The sequence below is a fragment of the Bombyx mori genome, chromosome 25 (genome assembly GCF_030269925.1).
Source record: "Bombyx mori chromosome 25, ASM3026992v2".
Classification (NCBI taxonomy): Eukaryota; Metazoa; Arthropoda; class Insecta; order Lepidoptera; family Bombycidae; genus Bombyx; species Bombyx mori.
Genome location: NC_085131.1, coordinates 11,252,649 through 11,277,210, shown reverse-complemented (window position 1 = coordinate 11,277,210; position 24,562 = coordinate 11,252,649). Strand labels below are relative to the sequence as shown.

At 37.7% G+C, this 24,562-nt stretch overlaps 1 long non-coding RNA gene across 1 annotated transcript; it reads right to left on the bottom strand.

Annotated features, from left to right (window-relative positions):
* Window positions 1–24,238, bottom strand: LOC134201426 (uncharacterized). The gene is made up of 4 exons (XR_009976711.1): window positions 24,083–24,238; window positions 20,575–20,699; window positions 723–2,184; window positions 1–663 (listed from the first exon to the last, which is right to left on the bottom strand). It is a non-coding gene; the product is annotated as an uncharacterized LOC134201426 (long non-coding RNA).
* Window positions 24,239–24,562: the final 324 nt, after the last annotated feature.

Genomic DNA, 24,562 nt, shown 5'->3' with positions numbered 1-24,562 from the left:
TATTTGGAAGAACCCGAAAAGTCAACATGTTTCGATTTCTTTTTCTAACACTGTGCACTTTCACAGATATTATGTTATTTCAAATATAATAATACGTGAAGCAAAATCTTTGTACCCTTTTTTACGAAAATTGCGCAGACGGAGGAGTACGAAATTTCCCAAACTTATCGAAAACATAGAGAATTAGTGCAGAATGTTAATATTTTCTTAAAATTATGCATAAATAACACATTAAATCAATAAGGGAAACATTACACACACTACCATGTATTTGACACACACGCGCATTTAAACTCTTTTGTTTATTGTTAGTCTGTGGTCAATTTGAGAATAGATTAATATTGTTTGTCTTTAATATTATTTTTCTATAGTTTTGGCGAAATCTGTGATTGAGAATTATAGTCGAATTTGGACTGAGGGGCCATATTTCAATAGGCCATGGACGTGCTATATTACTTTTTTTTTTATAGCTTAGGTGGGTGGACGAGCTCACAGCCCATCTGATGTTAAGTGGTTAATGGAGCCCATGGACATCTACAATGTAAATGCGCCACCCACCTTAGATATAAGTTCTAAGATCTCAGTATAGTTACAACGGCTGCCCCACCCTTCAAACCGAAACGCATCACTGCTTCACGGCAGAAACAAGCAGGGCGGTGGTACCTACCCGCGCGGACTCACAAGCGGTCCTACCACCAGTAAAATAAGCAGGGCGGTGGTACCTAGAAATGAACTGGTAAAAAAAAAATGTTGCAAAGATGATTAGTATTAAAAATATCACAAATGTTAAACCTTTAAAACATTCTCCTGTAAAATTAGTAAGTTTTGAGATTATACAGTTTTAATGCGAGAAGACGATATATTATGTTAAATTACAGAATATAAATTTATAGGCGTATGCTAATATTTTGCATAACATTACGCGGTCGTCTAGTGTTCACTGGCTGTGTTATGTAATCGTTAGTTTGCGTCATTTGTATAACGCGTTTTAGCTCAGTGCTTTCTTAGAACGCACTTTATTCACTGGTGGTAGGACCTCTTGTGAGTCCGCACGGGTAGGTACCACCACCCCGCCTATTTCCGCCGTGAAGCAGTAATGCGTTTCGGTTCGAAGGGTGGGGTAGCCGTTGTAACTATACTGAGATCTTAGAACTTATATCTCGAGGTGGGTGGCGCATTTACGTTGTAGATGTCTATGGGCTCCAGTAACCACTTAACACCAGGTGGGCTGTGAGCTCGTCCATCCATATAAGCAATAAAAAAAACAAAAAAAAAAAAAACGCGTCCGTAGTCGCAGGTTCGACGCTGGGCTTTCTGTTTATTTGCCACAACATATAGTTTTAGTCATGAAATCTATGCATACTGACTTTACTGATTATATTGTATTGTATTTATTGTAAGTCCGCACGGGTAGGTACCATCAACCTGCATATTTCTGCCGTGGAGCGGTAATGCGTTTCGGTTTGAAGGGTGGGGCAGCCGTTGTACTGTAAAAACTGAGGCCTTAGAACTCATGTCTCAAGGTAGGCGGCATTTAGTTTGTAGATGTCTATGGGCTCTGGGATTTACCGATATTAAGCTTGTGGCCTAATAAGGAGCTGCGATATCATAACTATTGAACTGTCAGTGAACTCATCGAATTGAGGTCCATTTGGTTTATTTTAATAAGAACGAAAAGCGTGTTTTTGATCTTAAAACTAAAAAAATTGTAGTAAAGTTTCCATGGCTTCTAAGTACTCTAAATACTGGTGCTAAAGCGTAATCTTGGTTGAGAGTCAGCGCTGGTTGCGTATGCGGCCAGCATAAGCTGAACTGCTGCAGAGTTTCTGACAATTATCAATAAAATAAAGTCAATTTTGTATTTAGTAGCATAAACACTTTTTTCTTTCTTAATTAACTTTTAGCCTACGTCTATTATAGGTGTAATTATTCTGCCTATTTCTATTGCGAAGCAATCGTGCCTTCTTTTTCGATGGGTAGGAGAGTTCTTGTACAAAACAGCCGTTAGGTATATTCAGATTGTGGTTGTAAAAGCATGGTCTTCAGTCACGACTTCTCACCATGTAGACCACCGATGCTGCTTCACTTGTTTTAAAAAAAAAAAACTTGATGATCCTCTTTAGGATATCGGGCCAAAGTTAACTGTTGTTCTATTTTCATCGTCATTTATTCACGTGTGCATTCCTGAAAATTGATTGGACGTTTTGAAATTGTTAAAAAAATTACGTTGATAGTTTCCGTTAGGTATTATGCATAGGGGGAGGGTGATGGGAGAGATGTGCTCTGCACTAAGCGCTCCACTTTCCCGCCTTTGCCTTTTATTTATTTATTTAAGGATTACCGACAGGGTTTACAGTAAGACATAAAATGACATAGACATGTATAGAGCAATTGATAACTGCAACTCTAATTAGAGGCAATCACAGCATGCATTACATTAATATATTAATAGAGATTTAACAATACTATAAATAATAATAAAAAATTAAAAACAAAAGAAAGACAACAAGGACAGTAATACCCGAGTACTCAGACCAAGGCTGAGGCTGAGGTTCAACAACAACTTTTTATAATTTTGTTGTTTTGTTTTTGAGCGACAGGAGGTTTTAGTCGGTTCGATTCTGACATACCCCGCCCGCCATCCTAAGTGGAGGATGGGAGTCCGGCGATTTCCTCCTGACCAAAAAAAAAGGTATTATGCATACATGTCAGAGTATTAAAAGCATCTGAACGTAAAGTATATCATCTATAAAACTATAAAACAAACGGAAACTTATAAAGACATTCTGACGTGTAATTAGTAAATGCATCCTTTTTTTTGTTTGAGGTCTTTAGCGCTCGTGTAGTCGTCGGACCCGGGACGCTGCGGGTGGTTTACGGCTGCCATAAAGTTACCACTCGACCAGTGACCCACTGTCCGGTTCGGTGCAACGAATCAATGGCCCGTTTCCATTGTTCCCTTTCCGTCAAACGAGATTTTACGGAACGTCATTCAAGATGCAACCTAAAACTGAGACCTTAGAACAATTCTCTCAAATTAGGTTCTCTTCTCAAATGCATATGAAATACTTTAAATCAATAAAGAAAACATTACACACACTATCATCTATTTAAAACAACGCATACATAAAAATATACTCTTTGTTTACTGTCAATTGGGAAACTTTTGTTATTGCTTTTGTCTGCGATCGAATTGAAAATAGATTAATATTTTTTGTCTTTAATATTATTGATCTATAGTGCAGTTTTAGCGAATACTGTGACTATATTATCGAAATATAATAGTGTTTGACAATAGAAGCATAATAATATTTAAACTTATAATTTCAATTAATTATAGTCGAATCTCGACTACTGCGGTGCCACTAGTACACATAAAAGCATATTAAGCCTTCCAATAGGAGACGCTAAAATAATTATCTTGCCGAATAAAAAAGTCGGAATAAGACTTGCAATGGAAACGTATAATCGAACAGTGTGGGCGATTATTTTATTTATCCATATATTTATTTTGTCTGTCACTCCATTCATCTCGTTACTAGCTACTGGTGTTCGATGAAGTTGCCATAACAACCAAGAGCTCACCTCATCAACCGAATACGATTAGAAATCAACCTTATTTTAACGTGATTAAAGGTTGTTTGAAATTGTCGATGCTTGAAAGTTTTGATTATCATGTTTTTATATTTTATTTATATGTTTTTTGTTGATGATTCGAATGTTTTTATTTCGATATTATGTCAGCGAGGTCTCGTGTCGTTCATTGTGTCGTGTTAATCAACGTAAAATACTTTCTTTGTCCGCATAACGGTTCTGTCTCCCAATTCTTTGCGAGTTGATTCATGAGATATTAAAATGCTTCGAATGTTTAAGATATTCGTTTTGTCATCGTGCGTTTGACCGCCAGTGTATTATGAAATATTACAAGGATTCTTTTTTTGATCAATTGAAGTCACTTGTTTAGGCTCCAAGCTGTTTTCATTCGCAATCAAAGTGGTAACGTTTTTTTGTCTGTAAAAATGCATCTAAATTCTAAATAATTGTAAATAGACATGCTTTAAGAAAAACCGACTTCAAATAGAAAAAAAAAGATATTCCAAAACAAATTAAAATACACAAAAATAATAATAATCGAAATCGGTTGGCGTGATATTGAGTTATTCATCTATTTGTCGCGCACGTACTTAATGCAAATTTAAGACTTATATGGTTTTCTCATGGATACCATTATCAGAAATGGACTAAATTAAAATGGGACCATACGGGAAGCGTCTCCTTTCTAATAAGAAAAGAATCATCAAAATCGATTCACCCAGTCAATAGTTATGAGGTAACAAACATAAACAAAAGCATACAGTCGAATTGAGAAACTCCTCCTTTTTTAAAGTCGGTTAAAAAATGAATAACAACCTTAAAACAAGTTATTTAATTAACTGTAAATGTACTGGTAACTGACAAGTGATCACTGAACATCGTGTGCGTTGTAAGCACGTTGGCTCACCTGATACAATGCAAAAGGTAAGTATTATCACTACATAGTATAAAGCAAAGTCGCTTTCTCTGTCCCTATATCTGTCCCTATGTATGCTAAAATCTTTAAAACTACGCAACGGATTTTGATGCGGTTTTTTTTAATAGATAGAGTGATTGAAGAGGAAGGTTTATATATATAATTCTTCCTATTCGTACACTCTTGACAGAGTGGTCGTGGTCATGCATCAATCGGATCTTGCGATACCGATGCTCTCGCGATGCGACGCCATTTGGCACGATGTTTCGCAGAGTGAGAGCAATCATTTATGTTGGAGTGAGTCACAGATTTTATGAGGTCGGTCCATCGTGTTGGAGATCGTCCGCGAGATCTTTTGCCCTCGACTTTCCCTTGCACCACCAACCGCTCAATAAAGTCCATCATATGTATAATAACATCCATTAAATAGTGGAGAAATCAATAATAATTTACAGTTTCCGAAGCGAAGCGAGGGCGGGACGCTAGTCTAATATAATTGCCATCGATCATCACGATTTGTCGTATAGCGGCCATTTTGTTTAAGATGAGGTCATCGTATTAAGATCTGTCTTTAGCACACTGCTGCGTTATCTTTGTAGCGTTACAACGCTAGACTAATCATCCAAAGGTATAATTGTGAACGTAAGTTTTTGAAATTAATTAATTGTAATACTCAGTTTTAATTGTCTTTTGTGATTTACGTGGGAAGTTATACGAATGAGAGAAAATACGCAATTGTTTTTTGCCTACTATTTTACCAATCTCTACAGACAATATTTTATTAAACTAATTGTTTTTTTTTTGACAATGAGCTCAATATAAGCATCCCTACCTCAGATACATCGCAAAATATGAAATGTGACTATGATGTAAGCAAGTTGGAAATTACTTTGAAGTATGGTAAGACAGCACTTTTAATTGTTAAAAAAAGGCTAAGTTTTTCACCAGAAACAACTAACAGACGTATCGAGGGGTGAATTGGCTATTTGGTTTAAGCGACATTTTCGTAACTTTAAAAGAGAGTACACTATTTAATGTTTAAAATTTGGAAAAAATATCATAATGAAAACACTTCTTCAGGTATCTGAATGGAGTAAACTTAATTAAAGTTCAATTAAATTTTTCAATCTTTTTTTTTATTGCCTAGGTAGGTGGACGAGCTCACAGCCCTCCTGGGGTTAAGTGATTAGCGGAGCCTATAGACATCTAAAACGTAAATTCCGCCACCTATCTTGAGATATAAGTTCTAAGGTTTCAGTACAGCGGCTGCCCCACCCTTCAAACCGAAACGCATTACTGCTTCACGGCAGAAATAAGCCGGGTGGTGGTACCTACCCGTGGGGACTCACAAGAGGCCTACCTACCACCAGTAATAAATAAATATAGTAGTAATAAATTTCGTGTATTAAATATTCACCCCGCGATATTTAAGTCTCACGTAAGGTATCTCTTTCTGAATGTACACGCATCGTTCGTGTGGTTGGCACGACAATTTTCGCGTTTGTTTGATGAAATGCACAATGCAACAAATAGTTTCTTAATAATTAACGTCATAATGAATATATGGATTAATAGGACAGTTTGTTCAGGTTGCCTTTAATGTAATTCGTAATATTGAAATGTTTTTGTAATATGTATAATAACCATATGTACCTAAGCCGCGGTTGCGCCCGTCTTCGTATTGCGAAAGTATTTTTAATGAGAGTTCAATTTAAAGTGGTTCTAAACATAATATTAGACAACCAACATATTTACTGGTGGTAGGACTTCATATGAGTCCGCACGGGTAGGTACCATCACCCCGCCTATTTCTGTCGTGAAGCAGAAATGCATTACGGTTTGAAGGGTGAAGCAGCCGTTGTAATTATACTTGAGACCTTAGAACTTATATCTCAAGGTGGGTGGCGCATTTACGTTGTAGATGTCTATGGACTCCAGTAACCACTTAACACCAGGTGGGCTGTGAGCTTGTCCACCTATCTAAGCAATAAAAAAAAAGTAGTTATAGTACATAAAACAAATACAATACCTGAACACCTAAACTCTTAATACCAAATACTGGTACAAATATACCGAATCTGAGATCGGATCTCGATCTGAATTTGGATCACTTCACTTTTGTACTCGTGGTCTAAAAGATAAGACGCTTGGAGTATATGTATTGAGTAATGCGGCTATGTTCGGCTAGTGTTCGAATCCGGCATGCAGGTATAAATTTCCTAATGAAATGCTGGAGGAAGATGCTCAGGATTCATTGGACAGAACTAACGAATCCATTCTTATCGAGTTCAAGATTCCTAAGCGGCTTACTACTGTATGCACGCGGAGGAGATTCGAGTACTTTGAACACATTATCAGAAAGAGAGGTGACAATTTACAAAAGCTGCTGGTAACAGACAAGATATGTGGAAGAAGGACCAGAGGCGGAAGTCCATGCAGTGGTCGGATCAGATGCGCTCTACTTTCATCACATCAGTCAACGGTACCATCCACGCAGCCGAGGATATGTAGGGCTGGCGCAGGGTAATCCAGGAGAAAGTTATTAAAAGAGGCCACAACCCTAGGCATTGAAGCAAGGAGAAGACGTACTTAACTTATGTTCACGATTGATTTTCACCGGTCATCGTTCTCGTCGAAACCGTGGCCTGCAACGAAGGGCTCGACGAGTAAATTAACCCACAGACACAGCCCACTGAGTTTCTCGCTGGATCTTCTCAGTGGGTCGCGTTTCCGATCCGGTGTTAGATTCTGCGAAGCACGGCTCTTGCTAGGGTTCGTGTTAGCAACGTCGTCAGGTTTGAGCCTCGTGAGCTCACCTACTAGTTAAGGTTACGCTGAAATAGCCTCTCAAGACTATCAGCTTAGGTAGGAAAAAAAAATTACTTCCACGATGAAGCAATAGCATCGTGTCGTAAAAATATCGAATTCGCAAATAACATTGATTTAAACAAATACTATACAAACGAGACGTACACCTCAAGCCTCAATGTGGGTGGAGGCATTGATGCCATGATGTGTATCAGCTCGGGTAATCAGACATCAAACGTGGTACAATAATTACGATCACTGGACGTTCTAGAATCTAGACCACATTTGAGACAATCAATTTTTTCACGTACTGTCTTGCACCTGACTATATCTTCTGGGGCGGAGATGGTCATACGTGTTCAAGGTCAAGGTCAATCAGATTAGTCACAAACCTCCTGTCACACATAAGATATTGCTTTTCATAAAAAAACAATTTAATGTTCTCAAAAGTTAGGGCATGAATGGACTAAATAAAAATTATAGAATTTAATATGTTTTTAATTCAATTAGGCCTTTGTGGACGATTTTAAGTAATTTTGACTTTAGCACCGATTTGGATTGTCATTGTCCATATATTGACGAGAAACTCAAGGCTAAATGTACTAAATTAACACAATAACGAAATTTTGTAATGTTACCTACTGAACAAAGATCACGCTCCTGGTAATTGTTATTCAAAACGAATTCAAAGTCTCGTGGCTCTGTCATATACATTCTCATTCACTTTAAAATAGTGCTTCGCTTCTAAACTATTTATAATTTTATATTTAAAACTTAAAACTAAAATAGCCCTTCTACGATTTGGTTTTAAATACCACTGGCCAAGGAATTATCTAGTAATTTTTAATAGACCACAAATATTGTTATTATTCTTATTGGAATAACAACTTTGCTTATCATTCTACACCAAACGGGCCGTGAGCTAGCTTACAATATGTTCTTCTTCTATATATATAAAAATGAATTGCTGTTCATTAGTCTCGCTACTCGGTCAGCATAGTGTTATATCTGTCGATCGTAAAATATCCTTTCTAAAGCCCGCCAGAACGCAATCCCCATCTTTCAATTTCGTCGGACACAGAGCGGGCCACGGCGGGCGTGGGCATAATATTGAAAACTATTTGTCGTGCAAACATCATCCATCAAAGACACTTAGGCGTATTGGCCGGGACACCGATTCCATGAAGGGTACCAAACTCAATTTTAGAAAAGCGGTTTGTCACAAAACTGTATTATAATCTGAGAAAATTAATGACACCAAATAAGTACCCTATAGTTGTTCTTGCTAATTTCGTTATTGTTAATCCAACGTAATCCTGTGAAATATACAGTGAGGTGTTGCCATATTTAGGAGGAGCACGTGAAATATAAGTTAAGACAACATTGAGATTGCTAAAACACGAGTAAGAAAGAGGTTCAGACAATGGACCTTGTTAAAACTTGAGCGAGGAACTGGGTTCAGAGATAATCAGAGTAGTTGCATCTGAAAGGTAGTAGGTAGGCAAAGGTAAGAGATACTCCATATTATTATTATATGTAGCATAAAATATAGATATACTATGAAGTTTATATATATCATAAACCCGAATGTTAAAAAAAGTATCGAAAAGGAACCGATTATTTTGAAATTTCATCAAAAAAAGTATTATTCACGTATAACACTTTAGTATATACGAGAATATGATAGCATCAATTATGTTAGTATGAATTGCTACACCTATGAGTGAACATATTATGTACATGGAGCAATTCATTCATTCATATGGACTCATATATCAAACAAATGATTCAAATGGTATACAGAGAACAGTAAACAGAAAGAAATTGCCTTTACTTTTCATTAAAATTCTAGGATACTTTAAAAACAAAAAAAATTAAAGCCTCATCCCAATTTTCGCCTTCAATCGCGCGGTGATTGAGTGGCGAACTTTACGAAGCTTCAAGTATTCCGTGTTGGACCACGTACAACAAAAAGCCAATATAATTTGTCTATTTTGCATCATACGTTTTTCCTATCTACCTTTCCCCGTGGTAACCGGTTCCGCACCGGCATGTCCAGAGATGATTTATGGGGCTGTCCGATCGAGATGAATGGACGGGAAACTTCGATTGGAAACTGGTTAAGACCGGTTTTTTAAGTAATACATTGTGTGAGATATTTTCAATTTGGAATTTCTGGTGCTTTGGAATAAAATAGGTGCAAACATAAAATTTTAAATTTGGAAAATTACAGATACAGCCGTGAAAATAACTATATAAAACTATTTAATTGCTATGTGACTATTTTACATGAGGTAATGAAATCAAATCACATTCTTAAAGTTAACCGGCTAGTATTTGTATCTAAGATTGTTGACTCGTTGATGAGATTTTTGGGTAATACATTACATTTACAAGATTTAGAAATAACAACCTCATCTTAAGTTTAAAAAACAAGAATCTAAAATCTAATGATACTTCATCATATAAATTACTAATATCTCGACTAAGCTCAAAATAGTTTACGATTGTAGCTGGCAACCTGAAAATTAATCTTTAAATATGAAAATATTTAATTGAACTGGGAAATCAGCAAAACAAAAATTCTAAAAAGATTGACAGTATGTCACAGATTCAATAAACGCGCCAGAAAGTTCAATGCACCCGCCGGCCATTTTGTTAACGCGCACTAATTATTGCATCATGGCCACAAATGAAAATGAGGTAATTAGCATTGCGCGCGAGTGTACAAACATCGGTGTCTTTCAAAATTTTATCAAGTTTTATGACGGTCTAAACGAAAAGTTTCAGCTTAAATTATAACTGTAATAATTTTAACAGTTAAGCTATAAATTTACGTACGCCATATTTGCCGACATATATCAATCCTTCGTCATAATAATAATGGTTACGAATCATTTCATTCCTATCTTTGTTTGTTATTCCAAGCCATTCTGATGTTTATTTTCGAAATTCAAAGTGTATAAATGACTAAAAAAATTCGTTACACCAAATTATTGGGACTTACTTTCTAATCTAAGTTAGACGCAGTAAGCCAAGTAGCCAAACCGTCTGAAGTATTCACTAGAGACAGACGATATATTAGTTCCAAGGAAACTTCGAAAATTCAATATCAAACAGTTCATAAATATTTTTTGATATCATCAGATATTATTGCCTATTTAAACATTTTCACTATTATTTCAAGTCTCTCCTTTTTAATCTACGTAACTAGCGTGATACGGAAGGTTGTTTGTCATTTGTAACACTATTCAATAAAAGAGTCTACCTACATAATAGTTTATTTACATTGTTTAAAGATATTTAGTAAACACTCGAAAACGTCTTTCGTTAATTTAACAAACAATTCAAAGTTTTTTAAACAAATATTTGCAGCATTGATTAGCGCTGATTGTATGAGCACTCAAAACGTATCTAAGTAAATTTTGTATCGATTATGTACTACTTTATACAATATTAATAAATGTAACAAGTATTATAATTAACAGAATAGGTAACAAATGGTAGAGTTGAGATAAAAGAAATACAGATATGAAATAAATGACTCTAAGTACTGAAACGAACTTAATCTATATTATTTTGGGTTAGTTTTTTACCGGAAAAATACTAGTAAAATGGTCGAATGTGAAAAATTGTAAACTATATAATACAAAATAAATACAAGATTAAACTGTAATAGTGTTTTTAATCAAGACCTTTTAACAAGGTAATAACCAGTTCCATCATATTTTAATACATAATACTATAGTTTTGTACTTGAAATTTTTAGTATTAGCACACAATATTTCTATTAAACCTTTATTAGATGAAGTCGTCCAATATGATCGTATCAAATGTACTGGAATTCGAAGCTAAGTATAAACCAGTTACTCATTTATACAATGAACTGTCAAAACGCAATGCACCAGAAATATACAGGGCTCCAGATAAATTGGCTAATCTTTTTTTTCCCGGTCTTTTAATAGATAAAGAAATACTTTAGGCGTGTTCATGAAAATTTCTGTCTATATCAATGACATGTCCCAGTGACATTGCGCGATATCGAATAACGGTTTTTTGATTCGTTTTTTTTTTTAAATATAAATAGAACTACGCGCCATTTTCGGTTATGTTCCTTTTAAGTGCGTAACTCTGCCAACAAAAGTGAAGCCGATTTAATGTTTTTTTTTTCAAAAATTCAGTAATGACCCTCTCAATCCGAATCGATTATTTTATTTCTATCATCTTATTTTATTTTACGAAATCTTCATTAATGTCAAAAATGATGTAAGTACATGAGTAAGTCGAGTGAAAGCCTTCATCTACATTCATTACCGAAATAGTATACATGAGCATTCGTGAATTCATTAGTTACATACGACCTTATTAGTAAACTTGCTTTAATCACAATGCCAATTTACTGGTCGTAGGACCTCTTGTGAGTCCGTGAGGGGACCACCGCCCTGCCTATTTCTGCCTTGAAGCATTTGAAGGGTGGGGCCGTTGTTACTATACTTGAGACCTTAGAACTTATATCTCAAGGTGGGTGGCGCATTAACGTTGTAGATGTCTATGGGCTCCAGTAACCACTTAACACCAGATGGGCTATAAGCTCGTTCACCCATCTAAGCAATAAAAAAAATGCATTGCAAGCTAGTTTTAAGATAAAATTAGTTATCCGTATGGCCTCAATTCGGCCAAGAGCGTTGGGTGTCGAAAAATATGTTTATCATACCAAGCGTTAAGCACTGAAGATACGTGCTCAGAATACACACTGTACATAACAGTACATACTATTAACCCACAGGCATGATATTTAAAAATCGAATTAAAAGCGTCATTTTACATGCTCGTAATGCTCCCTTAATATTTTTCTATACGAAACTAATAGTAGGTATTTGCTCGTGTTTCATACGGGGTCGGTATCGATTCGCGCGTCCGATATCGTACAATCGATATAATATGTATTTGTTTACGAATCCCCGTCAATGAGATTCGAGTGTGGCTCGCTTATTTGAGCTATAACTTGTGCGTTGAAGTTGAACAGCTCTTGCAGTGCGATTAGTCGCGGCTCTGTAGATTAATTGATATGTTTTAAGCAGCGCATGCTGGTCGCTGACTGCGTAGAAGATAACAATTGTTAGGGGACAGCACGATTGCTTACGATAAATTTTCCTATGAACTGTTATTTCTTTTTTTCTTCCATTTATTGGAGTAGATTCTCCTAGTTGTACCTTTATCTGCTGCTGGGTCACTAATGGCAGCAGACCGAATAATGGGCTGACTAAAGGCTCAACGTAACCGGTGAGGTAGATGGGAAAAGACCTCGGGGGCGCAGCCCAATACGTTGGTCCGACCAGATCCACACCGCTCTTGATTCCACGTTTCACAACGCCCTCCACACCGCCAGAGAATAGATGGAGAGAGATCGTGCTTTCGAAGGTGATACAAAAGGGCGGTCACTACCCTCAGCAATGAGGAATACGACGCAAGGAGGAGGAAATCTTGGCTAAGAAATGAAAGACTGTATTAAGATAATACAAAGTTAGTATGAACACGTGATATTTAACATTTTTACGCTAGAGATTACGCTAGATATTTAACATTTTTGGAATGAATGGGAACCAATACGCCTAGAGTTGTATTATGTTGTGTGTATCAATACTTTTTTCATGAGTTCAAGAAAACGAGCCAGACCTCGGGTGTCAAAGATGTTACATATAAATCATAAACGAGTTAATTAAAATCGCCAATTAGGCAATATATTTAATTAATTAGGTAGACTGACGCGCTCACAGCCTAACTATCAATTAATTCGAACCCAAAATGCTTGTAAACGTAGTTTCCCGCCGAAAAACTGACAAACACAAATACTCGTTTTTTATGTCGTGAAAATAGTGACACGGATAAGTCATGCAAAACGACAAAAAGCCTCATCACTATTTAAAAAGCGCTTTCAATTGAACTATGTTGGCCAGATTTCAGAAGATCGCTCCCTTGAAATTTGGGGGAAATAATAATCGAAATAATAATTGCCGAAGTCAATTAAATATGCATAATTGAGTATAAACAAAAAACTACAGATCAGATCTTGATAAAATTGCATTGAAAGGGAATTAAACGAGAAGCATCAGTTTTCAAATAAAAACAAAAAAGAATCATTAAAATCGATTCACTTCGAAAAGAGATCTGTGTTGACACACTGACAACATCTTCCTTTTTTGAAGTCGGTTCAAGTTATACTCCGAGATTTGACTAAAAGCCAGAGCTATAAATAATTTTGTTGTTAGCGTTATAAATAGGCTAACATGAAGCTAATAATGGGCTTACGTTACGTTTAAATACCTAAACCGGGGGATGATCCGAATTAAGAAAACCGCACGAGGCCCGGCCCTCCCGTCCACTCTCCCACGTAATAAAATACGATGTAATAATATAAATGTCGATCGCATTAGCTAAAGGAGCCATTATTAAAAAATATCGAGTTTCCTGAACGCAGCGTGTGTGTTTCGGCCAATCGTTGGATCCCGCCATCGCGTCGGCCAATCAGAATGCGCCCAGATTTTTTTTTTATTGTAGAGCGAGTTAATGGATTGTTCTTCATTTGATTTATGTTCTGTTTTTTCTTTTGTTTAAAGCTTGTAACATTTTTTTGTGTGGGAACTGGCACTTTAGGGTTTTTTTTTCTTTTTTTAATATTACAACCTTTCTCTTTGTAGATATGTTATTTTGTAAATAATCATGATGTAAATAAAGTAAGCGTTTTGTGATTAGTTGTCCTCGTTTAGATAGAGCATCCTTTCCTTACATTGAGATTTGAGTGTCGCTAAAAACAGCGATGCATATATACAATCTGGAACAGTCTTCCATCAAATTGTTATTATTTTTTTATTGCTAGATGGGTGGACGAGCTCACAGCCCAGCTGGTGTTAAGTGGTTACTGGAGCCCATAGAAATCTATCTACGACTTAAATGCGTCACCCACCTTGAGATATAGTTCTAAGGTCTCAGTATAGTAACAACGGCTACCCCACCCTTCAAACCGAAACGCATTGCTGCTTCACGGTAGAAATAGGTGGGGCGGTGGTACCTACCCGTGCGGACTCACAAGAGGTTCTTACCAGTATTTATAGAAACTCTGTGCCAAATAAATTACTAGGTATATTTAAGATTGCGTGAATAGGCATTTAGGTTTTGCTCTCGGTAAATTCCATAAATGCATTGCATAAGAGGTCCTACCACCAGTAAGCAGTACTACAACTGTCTCGCTCAACAACCATCTAGTCTCTATAATCCTGGGTAGCGGGGCGAGTGTAGACATGCGCAATCGGCTCAGTCAATACTGCGGAGTGCGGCGACCGTTTCGCGACGAGCCGCAGACACGATAACCGACAACTGGAATACGAGACGACATCAACAATTACGGATTCATAGAATTTCGGAATGTCCTTATTCCGATGCGGTGGATAAAGCAGTTCCATTGCTCGAACACTCTTTTGGCTCTTTTGCGAATAGCTTAAGGCTTATCCTCCTCCGTGCGTCGTGTTCGTCAGTGCTGAGGATCGTGACCTTTACGGAATTCACACGTAAAGGTTCTCTGGGGGAAATTGCTAGTGGTGGGTTCCCGCTTCCTTCTACAGTAGAACTTCAGAGGCGATTTAGTTCCTCTGGGCTACTGAAGCCCTAGTTTGGGTTAGTTGACCGCCACCCGTTGCTCGGCGTTATATTTTTACGGCCGGGTAGGTGTCATACCGACGCCAACCCTCCTCTTTTCTCATCCGGGCTTGGGGCCGGCAATGGCAGAGTTAAGGCTTATATTGACATGGAAAGCCGCATCCCGAATGCTGATTAATCTACCGTTGAAGAAAGACATCCCACAGTGCTACGGGACCCGTTGAGTGAAATCCATTCCAGAGTTGGATGGTATTTAAAGAAATTGAAATAAAACACCAGAAGGGCCATGAATTCCTTTGCTGGTTTAGAACAAAGGAAAAGTATTTTGGTGGTGGTGGTACCCAAACTCATAGACATCGCAAGCTTCAACTTGAACAAATCATACTGCGCGACCTCACAGAATTGACAGAACGAATACGAAATATAATACTGATGTCTAAAAACTAGTTGCTGTTTACCATTACGAAATAATTCGTCATTAAAAAAAAAAAAAACAATGAATATCTTAACAGAGCTTAACTCATAGACACAGCCCACTGAGTTTCTCGCCGGATCTTTTCAGTGGGTCGCGTTTCCGATCCGGTGGTAGATTATGCGAAGCACTGCTCTTGCTAGGGCCAGTGTTAGCAACACTCCCGGTTTGAGCCCCGTGAGCTCACCTACACGTCAAGAAGAAGCTGAAATAGTCCCTCAAGGCTATCAGCATACGTAGGAAAAAAATATATGAAGAAATTCACAGTTTTACTATGTAAAATAAAATTTGTAAATAATTAGGTTATTTGATTCGATCAAACAAGTGCAAAGCTTTCGCCGGAGCTGGACCGGGCGACGGGAATAAGTTCAATTGAATGGAAGGAATGCTCTCGTACTAATCACAACGCTTCGGGACGGTCACAACCGAAACTGAACCAAGAAACCAAATATAATATCTTTTTTTTAACTTTCATTTAACATCCACAGTGCGTTTCCAGTGGTCTTTTTTGCCACGTACCACCCGGCTATGGAATGAGCTCCCCTCCACGGTGTTTCCGGAGCGCTATGACATGTCCTTCTTCAAACGAGGCTTGTGGAGAGTACTAAGCGGTAGGCAGCGGCTTGGCTCTGCCCCTGGCATTGCTGAAGTCCATGGGTGACGGTAACCACTCATCATCAGGTGGGCCGTGCGCCCGTCTGCCTACAAGGGCAATAATTTTTTTTTGCCAAAAGCCAACATTGTTGGTTCACCGATCTGAATGTTAGTGATGTAATATGTTTAAAATTTTTATGTCATAAGGTTTCAGTTACTTCAATTAAAAAATTTAATACAGTTTCCTTGTTTATTATACAGACATAAAATGACACTTTAAAAGTTCATAAGCCACTTTAAGGAGAACTACACGCGCTTTATAATCAAACAAAAATGGATCATGGATGTTAACATATAAAGTACACAAATCAGCAGACTAAGAATGAATAGGATTCATCAAAAAAAAGTACAAACTTACACAATACATTAGAGCATTACAAGTGTACTCAAATATGTGGAAGTAAACATATTCAGGTATTGACAGGAAATTATATTACGTCGTCGATTCGTCTCTGAAAACGTATGTTTTGGTAGTGAGCTCCCAAGCGGTAGGTACAAGTAAAAACGTCTCACAAAAAGGAAGGAAAATAGCAAAGTTATCATCTTTGCGACTGAAAATCGAATGTACTAGAAAAGTTCTTAAGAGATACACACCGCCATTACCAAAGTCGTTCTAAATAAGACAGAGGTAATATTGATATTGTTCCATCGGCATTTTTTCCTTATTTCTGATCTTAAGAAATTACCTGATCCTAAGTAGCTATCGCAGTTCTTACCTTGGGATGGCTTAGTCGAAATATTTACTAAAACGAAATTCAAATATATACAGATAAAAACACAATAATTCTATGTGAACTTACTTTCTGGTGGTATTTCTACTAGTGATAGGATAGGTGAGTCCGCGCGGTTAGGTACCACCGCCCTACCCATTTCTGCCGTGAAGCAGTAATGCGTTTCGGTTTGAAGGGTGGGGCAGCCGTTGTAACTATATTTGAGACCCTAGAACTTATATTTCAAGGTGGGTGGCGCATTTTACGTTGTAAATGTCTATGGGCTCCAGTAACCACTTAACATCAGGCGGGCTGTGAGCTCGTCCACCCATCTAAGCAATAAAAAAAAACAAATTTAAAGTCTCAACTGTGTTCCCAATCTACAATCTTAAACTACAATGCCGCGAGTGTCTACAGACGTTACCATCAAATAACAATGACATTAGATAATTTTGCACATTATCCACAAAGCAATGTATCAGTCAAGTACACAACGCGCCATCATTGCCCGATCACGAATGTTTTATTATAATATTTGTTGTCAAACATTTTCAATGTCGATTGATATGAAAATTAAACTGTAAATATGTAGACCTATACATTATTTGAAACGTTATTTCTCTTTCTGAGAATAAATAAAGGAGATGCGATGCGTTTTCATACCCACGTAAGTTTTATTAGTAATAGTAAATTATCGTAGTATATTGTCAACCTTATGGATAAGAAATATGGTCTGAAATGAGATTTTGCCCGTTCAGTAAATAGCCGATTGAAAATTGCATTTTTAATGTCAGTCAGAACGTGTTACGAAATCAAACTTTGTAAATCAAATCAATACCGCTACCACCGTTCTGCTTATTGCTGTCACGAACCAATAACCCTTTCTTAAGCACCCTCATAGCGTCCTTGGTATGGCTGTAACTGGACCTGATCGATATAACCACTTCGCTCTCTCTCGTGAGACAGGTCGAAATCCGTAGGCAGCGGTTTGGCTGTGCCTCTAATATTGCTGTTGTCCATAAGCTATTGTGACCATTCACTTACTTATCAAAGAGGCAGTATTGCTCGACTTCCGAATTAAAAAAGACACGCGTCTTAGTATGGCTGTTATTGGACCTCATCGGCATAACCACTTCGCCTCCTCTCGTGACACAAGCTGAAATCCGTAGGTAGTGGTTTTGCTATGTCCCTGATATTGTTGTTCTCCATAAGTGATTGTGATCACTAATAAAAAAAGGGCGTATGGACTTTCGAAAAAAATGTTTTTTTCATATAGTGTCATCCATTCCAAACTGGAAATTGTGACCTTCGCAATAGAGAGAGACAGGATAGTGATATCTGCTTACAATACTCCCTCCCTAGCCCAATAAAAATACAAAAATACATTTTTTTCGTGGTGACGTATGCATAAAGCCGTCCCTAACAATTAAGGTTGAATTAAAAAAAGTCCTTTTATTTAAGAATGAACTGTACTCAGTCGATCGGTAATTTGGACGATTTTCTTATAAAATTCCTATTGGAGATCTTAATGGAGTGCCGGTTGTTTATTCTGACTTCTTGATTTGATTCGTTTAAGACCTTAAATTCGATTCTGACATTGGTTCAGTTGTATTTTGAACGGACGTTTGCAACGAGAATTTAAATATTGCCTAATTAAATAATCGTGGAGCGTAAATAGAGTCTTATGACTGACCGTCCTTAGTGTTTTAAGAACATCATGCTATTGGAACGATGGTAGGTTTGCTACCACTCATTGCTGAGATGAGCTGTTAGCTCGTTCGCTTATCAACTAACTAGCGACCCGCCCTCGCTTCTTTTCGGAAACTGTAATTTATTATTGATTTCTCCACTATTTAATGGATGTTATGATACATATAAAGCTTCCTCTTCAATCACTCTATCTATTTTAAAAAAAAACCGCATCAAAATCCATTGTGTCGTTTTAAAGATTGAAGCATACATAGGGATATAGGGACAGAGAAAGCGACTTTGTTTTATACTATGTAGTGATATGAGACGGTCTGGTTGAAGTTAAATATCACCGTTGTGATTTGAAAAACTTGATGAAATTGAAATAGAACTGAAAAAGCGACACTATGAGAACACAAGCACGAATTATATATTGTACATCAATAGAACTTAGAGATGAAATGGGAATATTTTATTTATTAAAATAACCAGGGCAGGGCTAAAGTGTTATTTGTCGACATTTCAATATTGTGACTAGCTACCGTATATTTTTCTATAGGTACGTCATCATCATTCTCCTGTCCTTCTTCCAGTCACTTGGGGTCGGGGCGACATGTTTTCTCCTTCCATACTTCTCTATCATACCTACACCGTGTCTTCGCTCACTCCCCTCTTACACATATCGTCTTTCACGCAATCCATACATTTTTTCTTAAGTCTACCTTTTCCTCTTTTTATATAGGTACGTATACGAACTAATATTATCTCGAGGTGTGGCCTCCGAGGCCTCCATCCATTTTCGAAAATCTACTTCATATCAAATTGTATTGCACAATCTCAATAACTCAGCTCGTGAACAACATTTTTACTATTGACATGGCAGGTCCCATACGCAGGTTTTTGTAACGTATTTGTGGTTTATATTAAGCCGTAGAGCCGCCTGCAAGTTTAGGTATGTAACACAGCTATGCGATCATGTGACAATTAACAAGAAAAATGTGCGTTGGCGGTGCCAAAGGCGTAGTCACACCGTAAACTATGTAATAATATTATTATTATACTTTTTATTTAGTGACTTCGAGGGGAGATGCCCACAAGGAAGGTATACAGACCACTATTGAGAACCTCGTTTCAAACCTCGTTGAAGAAAGACAACACAGTGGAGGAAATTTCATTAAAAATACATGTGTCATTACTAAACAAAATAGCATCGAAAGTCTCATGTATGTACCTGCTTGGTCTTAGGCGATTAACGGAATCCACATAAATTATAAATTATAAAATTAAGAAAAACATTGCCGTGCCCAAGTTTTAGATAATAATATGTTTTATGCGCCTGTTGTTTTGCTCGCATTGCCTACGGGCTCCATTTAACTATTTATAGATCGTAATTAACCCTTTTAGTGCTGAGCTTATTTACACCTATTTTGCAGATATTGCTAAAGGATTTTTGAGAAAAGTACCATAAAAAACCTTTGACTTATTATCGTAATTTATAAATGTTTTAATGAACATATTAAAATTTTTATACATGCGCGCGCATGTTTTTATACATGTTCGTACAGTTTTTTTACCTGGTGTTAAGTGGTTACAGGAGCCCATAGACATCTACAACGTAAATGCCGCTACTCACCTTGAGACATGAGTTGTAAGGGTCTCACTTTTAACAGTACAACAGCTGCCCCGCCCTTCAAACCGAAAATAATTACTACTTCACGGCAGAAATAGGTAGGGCGTTTGTAACTACCCGCGCGGACTCACATGACGTCTTACCACCAGTAAATACGCAAATTATAATTTTTCGGGTTAGATTTTTATCCCTTCGCCGTGGAAGTCAATCGTGAACATTTATTAAGTACGTATTTCATTGGAAAAATTGAAATCTGCCAGCGGGCCTCGAGCACCGATGCATCGCTACATACGAATGCACCAGACGTATTATCCTTCAGGCCACGGTGGCTTCAATACCTAATACTTCTTCTGCAATTTATATGCATTTAGAGAGTTGATCTATCGATCGTTTGTGCTCAAAGGGTTAAAAAATAGCTCCTGAAAATACAATTAGATGGGACAGCAACCTAATGATGAGCAGTCGTCAGCGCGTCCCATGTTATCAGTTCTCATTAGATAAATATAGCGACGTCCCTCACCGTATATATACATCACTATCGGGCCGATGTCGCGACATTTCAAGACTCCACATCTGGAAAGAAATATATGATGATATAGTAGGTAATATTTACGTATCTTGATTTTGTATTTTAAATCTCTAAGGCTTTTTTTACCTATGCTGATAGCCTTGAGATGCTATATCAGCTTCTCCTTGACGTGTAGGTGAGCTCATGGTGCTCAAACCGGGTGTGTTGCTAACACTGGCCCTAGCAAGTGCAGTGCTTCGCAGAATCTACCACCGGATCGGAAACGCGACCCACTGAGAAGATCCGGCGAGAAACTCAGTGGACTGTGTCTATGGGCTAATTCAATCGTTGAGCCCTTCGTCGCAAGCAACGGGTTCGGCGAGGACGATGACCGGTGCTTGTGGTACCTAAAAGCACCGTTAATGGATCGGGAGGATCCGTAATGACATGTTTTGGGCGACGTCGACTGTTTACCATTCGGTCTGCAGTGTATGTCTCTAAGGCGATAATCACTAGCGCTTTTATATCTATTAATATACCGAGTTTTTTTTCCAAATCGCTATTCTGTGATCGTCGAAGTCGTCTGCGAATATACGATAGGTACGTATTTTCGATACTTCAAAACCGGAACGCATGCCTTGGGACAGAAATATGCGAATGGCGATCGTGATACATCAGTCTATTAGTAACTAATAATAAAAATCACGCAAGATCGTCCGGCCCCATTTAGGAATGCCTGTGTTATGGGTACCGGAGGCTGCAAAACTGATGGTAGGACTTCTTGTGAGTCCGCACGGGTAGGTACTACCACCCCGCTTATTTCTGCCGTGAAACAGTAATGCGTTTCGGTTTGAAGGGTGGGGCAGCCGTCATAACCATACTGAGACCTTAGAACTTATATCTCAAGATGGGTGGCACATTTACGTCGTAGATGTCTATGGGCTCCAGTAACCACATAATACCAGGTGGGCTGTGAGCTCGTCCAACCATCTAAGCAATAAAAAATACTTATATATGTTAAAAAAATATACATACCTATATAAGATACCCAGACAAAGAACAAACAAACCTGTTCATTATAAAATATTTGCCCGGTGTGAGAATCGAACCCACGACCCTCGGCAGAACAGTCAGGGCTGCTAATTATTGCAGCACCGAATCAGTCTAATAACATTCGGCAAACTATGCTTTTGTAGTCAGCGACTTGACTGTGACTCTGGCATTGCTGACGTCCTTGAGCGACGGTAACTACTCACCATCAGGGCTGTATGCTGACAAAATCATTCTCTGGTCTATCTCTTCCTTGGCTTGTAAGACACCCACGAGATGATATAGACCGCAGTTGGGTAACTGTATATTGCAATTATTTTTATTTATTTATTGTGAACTTGGGTGGTGGAACACACGGTCCACCTGTTGTTAAGTGTTTACCGGAGCCCATAGACATTAACAACGTAAATGCCGCAATTTGCCTTGAGACATGAGTTCTAAGTTCCAGCTTTTACAGTACAACGTCTGCCCTATCTTTTATAAAGCACTAGCTGACCCGGCAGACTTCGTAGTGCCTCAATCGATAAATAAAAGACACATCAAGGGGACACATCAAAGGAAAAATAAAATTGTTTGTTTTTATATAATTCCGAGCTTTTTTATATTTATCTACCTTTTAAACCTTCTCTGGACTTCCACAAATAATTCAAGACCAAAATTATCCAAATCGGTCCAGCCGTTCTCGAGTTTTAGCGAGACTAACAAACAGCAATTCATTTTTATATATATAACTAGTCAGGTCATAAGTATTGTCACACAGTAAAAACTTTTCTTTTAGAATGATGGCCCCAAAAAGTTTACTGAATTCGAATTTCGAAATGTTCATGAAAATAAAAATGTATACTTTTAGAATTTTACTCATTTTTTAAATATGGAGTGGACGCTTAAAGAAGACCGTGTTGCAGTTATTGCGTTGCATCGTTGCGGTTACGCGCCAATTCAATTTTTTTACATACTGAAAAATTTGAATATAACCAAAAGATTCGTTTATCGTACCATCAAACGATACAGTGAAGACTCTAGTGTAGATGACAGGTCAAGAAGTGGTTGCCCTCGGTCTATTAGGACTCCAGCAGTGATAAAAGCTGTGAAGGCGCGAATTCAAAGAAATCCCAAACGTAAGCAGAAATTGTTGGCCCTTCAGATGGGGTTAAGCAGAACCACGGTGAAAAGGGTGTTAAATGAAGACTTAGGGCTTCGGGCATATCGAAGAAAAACAGGACATCGTTTGAATGCTCGTCTAATGGACCTGAGACTGAAGAGATGCCGCGCTTTGTTGAAGCGGTACGCGGGAAAAAAATATCGGGAAATTCTTTTTTCGGATGAAAAATTTTTTAACGTAGAAGAGAGCTACAACAAACAAAATGATAAGGTGTACGCACACAGTAGTGAAGAAGCGAGCAACCGTATTCCGCGTATCCAACGAGGACATTTTCCATCCTCGCTCATGGTATGGTTGGGAGTTTCTTACTGGGGCTTAACAGAGGTACATTTTTGTGAGAAAGGTGTAAAATCGAATCCAGTTGTGTATCAAAATACAGTACTGACGAACCTTGTGGAACCTGTTTCTCATACCATGTTCAATAACAGGCACTGGGTATTCCAACAAGATTCGGCGCCAGCTCATAGAGCGAAGAGCACACAAGACTGGCTGGCGGCGCGTGAAATCGACTTCATCCGGCACGAAGACTGGCCCTCCTCCAGTCCAGATTTGAATCCGTTAGATTACAAGATATGGCAACACTTGGAGGAAAAGGCGTGCTCAAAGCCTCACCCCAATTTGGAGTCACTCAAGACATCCTTGATTAAGGCAGCCGCCGATATTGACATGGACCTCGTTCGTGCTGCGATAGACGACTGGCCGCGCAAATTGAAGGCCTGTATTCAAAATCACGGAGGTCATTTTGAATAAACTTTAGTGTCATAAGAATCTATGTTTTGTTAAGTTCATTTTGGTATATGAATGGTTACATAATGAATAAACTTGTTTCAATTATTTTACATTAAACATGTGACAGAATTTATGACCTGACTAGGTATATATAGATAGATTACTGCTTCACGATAGAAATAGACAGAATAGGAATGGTGGTACCTACTCGTGCGAGTTTTCATCAGTAGGATTGAGACTACGACCTCTTGTTGCATCATTCCAGTGCTAATATAAAATGTCCGCTAGCGAGATTAGTAAATATATCCGAAACTTACTGAGTGCTTAATACGAATCTACTTAAAAAAAAAAAAAACAATCTTATACATACGGTTCGAGCTTATCGCTTCGTTGAATCTACTTTATTTTTTTTACTTGTCCGTCGCGTCACGCGCAACTTGAACAAACACGGCCAAGTGCGCACCAAGGAAAACATTCGTTTCAGAAATAGCCTTTTTCGGTACATACCCAATGTGACCAAATAAAAAAAACCACTCGCAAACATAAAATAATCGTTATCCCGGATCGTTAAAGATCAATATCGTTTGTGTTTGATTTGTAAACGGAATTTAGAAGTGGTTTCACACAAGGTCTTTTTCAACGACTCATTTCAAAATACGCGAATCTCGAGTGAGACTCGTGTCGATGGTTTTTAAGTTATTTCGAAATGGCTCCTGTCAAATTTTAAGAGTAAAAAGTTCTATTTTCGTTTATCATTTTCGAAAAGGATTTCGTAAATTTTAAACTTAAATTAACGTTTATCTATTACTAGATGAGTTTTTTTTTTTTGACAACGCCATCTTGTTGTGTCTTTAAAGCAGTTAGTTGCCCTCAATTAAGAAAAATAGTATTATTATTCGCCAATAGATGTCGGGAAGAGTTGATTATTGAAAACACGAATAAAACAACATTTTCTGAAAATAAATCGTAGCTAGATCGATTTATCGC